This window comes from Charadrius vociferus, unplaced genomic scaffold (genome assembly GCF_000708025.1).
Source record: "Charadrius vociferus isolate BGI_N301 unplaced genomic scaffold, ASM70802v2 scaffold621, whole genome shotgun sequence".
Classification (NCBI taxonomy): Eukaryota; Metazoa; Chordata; class Aves; order Charadriiformes; family Charadriidae; genus Charadrius; species Charadrius vociferus.
The window spans coordinates 647,828-656,279 of record NW_009646926.1 but is presented as its reverse complement, the minus strand read 5'-3'; positions in this window follow the sequence as shown (position 1 = coordinate 656,279).

The window sequence follows — 8,452 nt, the reverse complement described above, 5'->3', positions numbered from 1 at the left end:
ACATGCCTGCTTTGGAAGATAGGACAATTAACACTTCTGGCTGTCATGTAAAAAAACTTCTCAATTTTTAAGATATGTAGATTCTTATTTAATAACCTGAGTTCCTTGGTTTTTTAAATGTGTAAAATATGTCATGTTCTGATAGAAACTGTTCTGATTTAAATTGTTTAAAGAGTTTTAAATGTTTCCATTTTTGCAAATGTTTATTTTTTGCCTCAGAGACTGGTAGGAAAACTTGAATTGCCCTTTGCACTTGCAGTAGCTGAAGTGAAGCATGGGATCTCTGCTGTTGTATGGCTCGGAACTGGGACACAAGCCCTGTTGCACAGGTTGCTCATTTTAACAATATTAACACGAGAGCATGTAGAGCAATATCAGGGAGTATCTGTTATTCAGATGCCTTTTCCTTCTCTCTTGGAGACTGATTAAGTTTTACTTCTCGGTTTGTAAAATTTTATAAAAGAGTTTAGTAATGTAACAGGTCTCTAAGTTCCTATAGGACAAAAAGTAGAAGAAACGGATTAAAGTTTGTAACATAAGGATTAGCCTTTTGGTTTCCTGCACGTGGCAAATGTCTTTCAAATTCATGTAAACTAGTATTTTATTTAAATGATGCTACGAATTCTCCGTTGACAGTGTCTTGGCAGGAAAATCTTTAGGAAGTCTGTGATGATTTATGCAATTCTTCCATATCTGTAGACATTATTCCTTCTACTCAAGAGGCTGCCTGCATCCAGCAGCTTTTTTCCGTAAGCTCTGTGTCCGTCGGTTGTGTTTACTGCCTGGCAGCACCGGTGCTGTGCCTGCAGGGCCACGTTCTCATTTCTGTGACTGTTAATAAATGCTTCCCAGGGTCACGGTGTCATGGGTAATGAAGTTGTACAGCATTAACCTTCCAGGGATCTGCAAGATGGAAGTAAGGAGGTATTTCCTACCTCTTGCAGCTCTCTTTATTGTGCTGGCCAGGTAATTGTCACACTACACACATCCTGCTAGTTGAGAGAATGGGGACTGAACTGTCATGGGTAAGTCTGCTCTTAATCTCAAACACTGGATATTAACCCTCTGGCCCTGCCCATCCTCGCACCCTGCTGCAGCTTGTCCAGTGGAGAGATCTGTTGGCAGATCACGGGTGGAAGTTCATTCCGTTTGAGAAACGTTTCTCTCTGAGGCAGGTATGCAGAAGGGATAATCCAATTTTACTACATTTATTTTGTGTACTTGAAAGCTTTTTTTAAAATGTATTTCCCACTAAATTGTAACCCTGTGTATTTATGTATATTAACATGCAAACTGCTGTTTCATAAGCTGGTCCTTCCTGAAAAGTATCTTGTTTTCTACAGAAATAAAAAGTTGTGTTTGTTGAGGGCATTCTTTATCCAGCTGTGTGCTTGTGTTTGATTTGGTCAAGCTGAAACCATCCTAATAAATGTGAACAGGAGACTTACAGTTGGGGCTTAGTACCTACTGAGTCCTTCCCTACTTCTGTGCTCTCTTGCTGCCAGCTGGGTAGCTTGGGTGTGGAAAAAGTACGAGGCAGCTCTGTGCTATCCTAGCAAATGTCACCCGTTTATCACCAAGGGAAAGTCAGTCCCACCAGAAGATCTGTTTCCTTGGGTTACAGATGTTGCGTAGCTGGTTTTGGAGATCCTCTTGCCTATCTTGGACTTACCGTGTCAACTTTTGTGATTAACAGGATCTTTATTTTTCTGTCTGACTCGTCATAAGAATTGCTGGAAGACACACAACTAAGAAGCAAAATCCCCGTAGCATTGATGGGATCGCTTTCTTTGCTCAGTGTGTAAAACAGGTATTTACTTTACCCTTGGGTATTTACTTTCAACACGTTAAACTGATGGAAACAAGCCTACTGACACGCTGTTTTAAAGAGTAGGAGCGTGGCTGCTCCCATGAGCTGGATGAAGAAAGCAAATGGTTGAAGTTTGTCCACTGTTCCCAGCTATAGCAGGTGGAGCAGTGGGAGCTGCATCTCTGCAAGCCTTCCTTTACAGGTAGAGTACTGGTGTTTCTACCATAGCTCAGAGCATCGAATGTCCATGCACTATGTAAAGCAGGTGAGATAGTGTCTCCTGAGCTCACCTGGAAGTCGCCACCTTCATTTGGACAGAACATCTCTGGCTTATTTTGTGCCAGTTTTGGATCTGTTTTGAAGCTGTCCTCCTTGAACTGTGAACCTTCCTTTGTGCCTTTGTCCATTCATTTGTACTGGGCAGAAAATCCTAAAGTACAGCTCTTTCTATAGGAGAAGGAAGCACAAAACATCTCCAGATAGACCCAAATGATCCTGCTGGAGGAAGGAGGGTGCCAAGACTCCTGGGTCAACAGGAGACCTGACTGCAGACGTGTGCAGAGAGGCAAAATGGGCTTCTCGTAGGCTGGCTGCAGCCACCAGCTGCCCTGCACAGGCAGGGTGGGATGGTAGCCAAAGGAGGACTCCTTTGGATGAGGCAGATCTCTGTTGTGAAGTCACAGAATCTTCAGAGTTGGAAGGGACTTCTAGAGATCATCTAGTCCAATTCCCCTGCTAAAGCAGGATTGCTCAGAGCACATTACTCAGGACTGCATCCAGGCGGGTTTTGAAAATCTCCAGAGAAGGGGACTCCACAACCTCCCTGGGCAGCCTGTGCCAGTGCTCTGCTACCCGAGCCGTAAGGAAGTTTTTCCGTGTATTTGAATGGAACTTCCTATGTTCCAGCTTGTGCCCATTGCCCCTTGTCTCGTCACTGGGAGCCACTGAAAAGAGTCTGGCTCCATCTTCCTTCAACCCACCCTTTAGATACTTGTATGCCATAATAAGGTCTCCCCTCAGCCTTCTCTGCTCCAGGCTAAAGAGTCCCAGCTCTCTCAGCCTTTCCTCATAAGGGAGATGCTCCAATCCCTCAATCATCTTAGTTGCCCTTTGCTGGACTCGCTCCAGCACTTCCCTGTCCCTCTTGAACTGGGGAGCCCAAAACTGGACACAGTATTCCAGTTGTGGCCTCACCAATGCCAAGTAGAGGGGGAGAATGATCTCCCACGACCTACTGGTCACAAGTCTAGATTCCCCCATGCACTCCTTGTTCCTCTAACACAGATGTAGTGGAAACACCCGCTGGTTAGCACTGCTTGTCCCCTCCCGTGGCCCCTGCATGGGGTGATCTCTGGCAGCTGGTCTCAAGGCTGATCCCCAGCCTTCTGCCTTTCACACGTGAAGAAGTAATGACAGCACGTGCATCCTAAGGCCAAGTGATGTGCAGGTATATTTTATAATGAAAAATTGCCTCTCTTTTTTTTTTTCTTTCAGGCAAATCAGATTCTCTGCAACCAGGACAAAAACCCCAATAAACCCGCAGGTGTTTGTATGGGCCAGGTGATGACCCTGCAGGGCAGGCTATGGCAGACAAACAGGAGGCAGAAAGCTGTGTGGCTACATATACTGAGGAAAGGGCGGTGGGACTTTTTTTTAGCTGCGTATCTGAGCATCCTGTCAATATCAACCTGCATGGACTTGTCATCTGCTCCTGGGGCTGGCATCTCCGGAGCACTGCTGGCCCAGGTATCTGCAAGAGGAGTGAGTGTATCAATACCCCAGCCACCTCGTCGCAGACAGGCTGAGTATTTGCACCAGAAGGATGCCAGGTCCCAGCAGTGCGTGTGGTACTACCACTCTGGATCTGCTTAGAGCAGGCCCGTCACCAGCTCCAGCTCAGGGTGGTCATGGCTTTGTCCCACCAAGTCTTGGAGGAGAACTCTGGACCCTGGAGACTGTGGAGTTAACTCAAGAGTGCTGTCCTAGGCGGAAAGGTCCCGCTCTGTTTGGCTGGGCCACCTAGGAGCTTCAAGAGAATACCTAAAAGGGCAGAGCTGCTGCAAATGGTGACCCAGAGACATCCAAGCTGCTTCTCTAAAAGCTAGGGGCAAGGGCGGAAGAAACAGGATAAGGTGACAAAACCTGCACAGGCAACGCCTCCATTTCTGGGGGGATGAGCTGTGGGGACCAGCAGGTCACTGGCAGGACAAGGCCAGCTCCCTGGGGAACACAGGAGCTGGGTAAACCTTGTTGGAGCTCACCCTCCAGCTGCGGAGCAGTTGCTCTGCCGGTGGCTGCCGGGACCTGGTTTGGCTGTGCCAGCTGTGGGACTACATCTTCGTCTGCTGATGGGTGCATCAGCTCCGGCATGTCGAAGTTGATGTACTGATACAAGGGTCGCTGGCGCAGCAGTTTTCCTGGAGAGGTACAAGAAAAACCTGCTGCTGACAACCCCTTCCCTGCCAGGGCTTTGCTGTATCACTCACGGGCTGCAGTGGCCGTGGGAGCAGAGGAGGAATATTGCCCCTGCCAGGAGGGGAACCATGCCCTGGAGCTGAGGCTGCCTGGTGGGATAAAAGTCAGGGATGCACGGCCGCATCCTGGAGATAAAATGGCAGCTGGAAGGAAGAGCCAGGACATCATGGTGCCCAGCTGAAAACTCAACAGTGGCAGAGCCCCCACCATCACTCGACCCATGGGGATGTCTAGGAGAAGCAGAAGCGCTGGGGACCACCCTGTTGTACTATGGAACCAGCGTTAGACCAGCATCATTCCTGACATAAGTCAGCAAAAGCACACACCGTGCAGCCACCAGCTTTGCTCACCCAGCGTGTCCTGGGACAGGGTCCCTCGGGGAGGACGTGGCCTCCTCGTACGCCTCTTTTTCTTCTTGCTCTGCTGCTGCTGCTTGGCAGAGAGGTCAGCATCGCCTCCAAGGGTGCCCGGCTCCTTGGTGGTGGGCTGTGCCCTCTGGAAATCAGGGTGCTGCAACAGGAGCACTTGTGCGTTGACCCTGCAGGACAGAAACCAGTTGCAGGGCATGGCCAGCTCGGGGTCTGGCTGTGGTGTGAGACAGAGCCCTGCGGCACCATGGGGCTCTCCATGCCCTGGCACAGGAGCAGTGTCCAAGGACAGCCCTTTCCCTTAGTCTGTGCCTGTGTTATGGCACAGCAGTGCCAGCGGCTGGCCGGCACCTCGCTGCTCCTGCCCTGACCATGCTGGCTCAGCTCCCTGGCTGGGCTTAGATAAGGCTGGTGGTCACTGACTGGGGCTGATGGATGGCTCTGGGCTACCACATTGCAATAGGTGCCATTTCCCTTTCCACCATCATCCCCGTGACTCTTTGGGCTTCTCCCTGTCCTCACTTCTCTGGTTTATGTGCTCTCTTAAATTCTAAGCAACTCTCAAAATTACTACAAACTGAGCTCCTCAATTCTCAACAAAATAAAAACAGAACAATGTCCAGCCACAAATCCTGGATACTAACACTTTCCATCCTATGCTCATCCTTTCCTCCCAACCTTCTTTCACCCTCATGCGATGCAGCCTACCCTGGGCAGACCCGGGCCTCAGTGATCCCAGCTGCGTTGCAGCACGATGTGGGCTCGTGAAGGAGGTGTGGTGACTTACTTTGCCCCTTTGAGTTTGAACCCATAGGCTAGCAGCCAGGCCTGCAGTGCCGCGACACAGCTGAGATCCGCCAGCTCCGGGAAGAGCTCTTTGTTCTTCCCCATCTCCTCCTCATACAGCTCAGTGCGGATGAGGACACTTTGCCCGTCCTTGGACCACTGCAGCAGACATGGGGGACAGCACTGATAAGCAACGCCCCCCCCCTGCCAGTCCCTGCACCCGCTTTCCTTGGGCCCTGGCGTGGGCCACCATGGCTTGGGCCCTTTGCTGGCCATTAATTAATCTGAATAAATAACCTGGATTTAGGGTTTTACACCCAACGTAGCCCCAAGGTCTTGGAGGTGAGCCCGGCTGGCTGGAGAGTGGGAGCAACCTGTGACCCATGTTGCTGCAGCGGCTGTCTATAGTGGGTGGCACCATGGGGCTGGGTGGCTCCACGAGTCCCGCTGGCCCTCCTGGTGCTCTGGTTGCCACCTCATTCCCCCCATCACCTATGGTGGCACCGCCAGGCCCCAAGCAGTAGCTGAGGACACCCTTGAGCATGCCACCAGGGCAGAAAACCGCTTTACAAGGAGCTGTCTGGAAACAATTCAGCTGCCATTTCACGCAGCTTAACTAGAAGCTCGCAGATAACTATTTGGGGTCATTTACTCTCAGCTTGAGAAAGAATTAGGAGTAACATCATGCCTTTTGTTTCTGGAGTAGCCCCAGCCCCAGTGACATCCACCCTCTGCAGAAAGGAGCTTTTCCCATCCTTCCCCGTCCCCAAATTTTGGTGCACATCGGGACCCCCTGTTCTCGCACAAGGCATCCGGGAACAAAGCCTGTGCTCGTCCCAACTCCCACGCCCAACGCGGCATCGCCCTTCACCTCCAAAGCTTTGATGTCTGGGTTCTCCAGGGCTGCAGACAGCTGAGTGAGGATGTGCCCAGGCTCATAGCCGCCATGCTGCCCCTCCTCAGGGCTTCTCACCAGGACAGGAGGCTCTGGCACTGAGGCTGACATGGCAGATACTCTAGGCCACTGGCAGGGTCTGTGTGCAGACCAGCATCTCCGTGAGTGTCTGGTTTGGCATGGGGGCTCACCCCAATGCCCGGTGCTCAGCCTGGCCAGGCCATGGCCACGCTGCAGGGACGTGGGCACTGTCTGCCTCTCCCTGCTGAGCTGCTGACATGGTGGTTCCCCCTCCCAGGCCCGGGTTGCAGCTTTGAAGGGGCTGAGCTCTGCCCAGCACAAGACCCCCAGGAGATGCTCCAAAGCAGCTGGCCATAGGAGCTCTCCCAATACCCCTGGGGACGCAGGGAGGTGAAAACCTCCCAACACACCAGGTGCTGGAGCTCCCCACCCCACCATGAGCTGCTAGAAGACCCCAACCACCCCAGCACACCTCACACCCCTGCCTTGTACCTCCTTCGCACCAACCATCAGCACCCAGCCCCTGGCCGAAGCCTTTGCATTGCTTCCCCTTCCACTGGGAACGAGAGGGGACAGTTTGCCTGTTAAACGGACAACCAAACAGAATTTCAGCATTTCCACTGACTGACCCCAACCCTGAGAGGCTGCAGGCACTGATTACCTGCCCTGAGCATCTCACCACTGGTCCCTGTGTGTCCCGGCTTCCCTGTCCAGCCACGAAACCTCCAGCGAAGCGGCCCCACCCTCCAGAAGGCAGTGTGGGGAGGACTGGCACAGGCCACCAAAAGCTGCAAAAGCCAATCGTGAGTGTTTTAAGCCACAGTAACAGGGCGAGTGGTGTCACAAGCCTGTCCTCTCCACACCTACCATTTGAGCCTCCCCCAGGCTTGGCTCTGGGGATGGTTTGAAGGCGCCAGTTGGGCAGAAGATTCCAGAAGACCGTTAACCCCTGTGGAGGACCTGCCAGCAATAGGTCCCCCAGATCTGGGCTCCTGGGTGAGAAGGGAGGTGGAGAAACCAGAGAGAGCCCTGGGGATGTTCCCTTGCACCTGGGTGACACAGCAGAGCTGGGCTCATGGGGCTGATTGTGGTGGTGACAGAGGTTCAGGGGTCCTGGGGATGCTGCAGCCCTGGGAGGGGTCACCAGGAGGTGGAAGTCTCCATTCTCAGGGCTGGCAGGGCTCCGTGGGACATGGCTGCGGCCATCCCAACCTGGCACTGGTGACAGCCCTGCTCTGGCAGCACCAAGGGACCCCGGTAGCCCCCTCCCAATCAACACTGCTGTGGGGTCTACAAAGACCAGCGCCAAGTCCCATTCCTCAAGCTTGGAAAACGCTGGGATTTTGTTTGACTTTTGCACCCTGGAGTGTTCAGGAGAGACTGTGTGTAGAGAAGTGGTCTCTGTCTTCATCCTACCACGACAGGAGAAACAGGCTCTTGCACAGCTCCTTTATAAACACGATGGCATTTTACTGCCTGGAGAGAGCTATGTGGCAATCGAAGGGCTGCTTCAGGAGGCGAAGGCTGATCACAGCACCCATATCTCCTCCGCTCAGCAATAAAGTTTGTTTAAACACCCAGGTCCAGGGCAACGGCACTGAGCTGTACCATTACAAGGGAGAAGTGTGGTTATGGACAAACACGTCCCGGCACATCGCAGTCTCCTGGTGCAGCACACCTGGCCAGCGTGGTCATTCCGCTCTCCATTCAACCGAGCCAAGCGACACTTCTATGCTCGCCCAGCAAACAATGGCCTTTCAGCCTGATGGTGAGCATACTCTGAGCCAGATTTATCCTGGAAAATAGAAGTTCAGCTGCTTGACTTGGAAAAGAAATCACAGAAAGAAGAAATAAGACAATATTTCAGTGAAGCAGATCTCACTGTTCAGTCTGTAACTGCCTTTCAGGGTTTTCTTCCAGGACATACACCAAGTTACCCATGGAAGCCTGGATACTGGGGGGCCCATTCACACATTTTTTGGCTCTGTACTGGCGCTCCCATCCCCTGCAGGGTGCGCACAGACATAGAGACCGGCTCCAGACAGACACCCCCGGTCCCGCCAGGGGCTGGGGGAGATGCAGGAGCCCCAGCTGCCC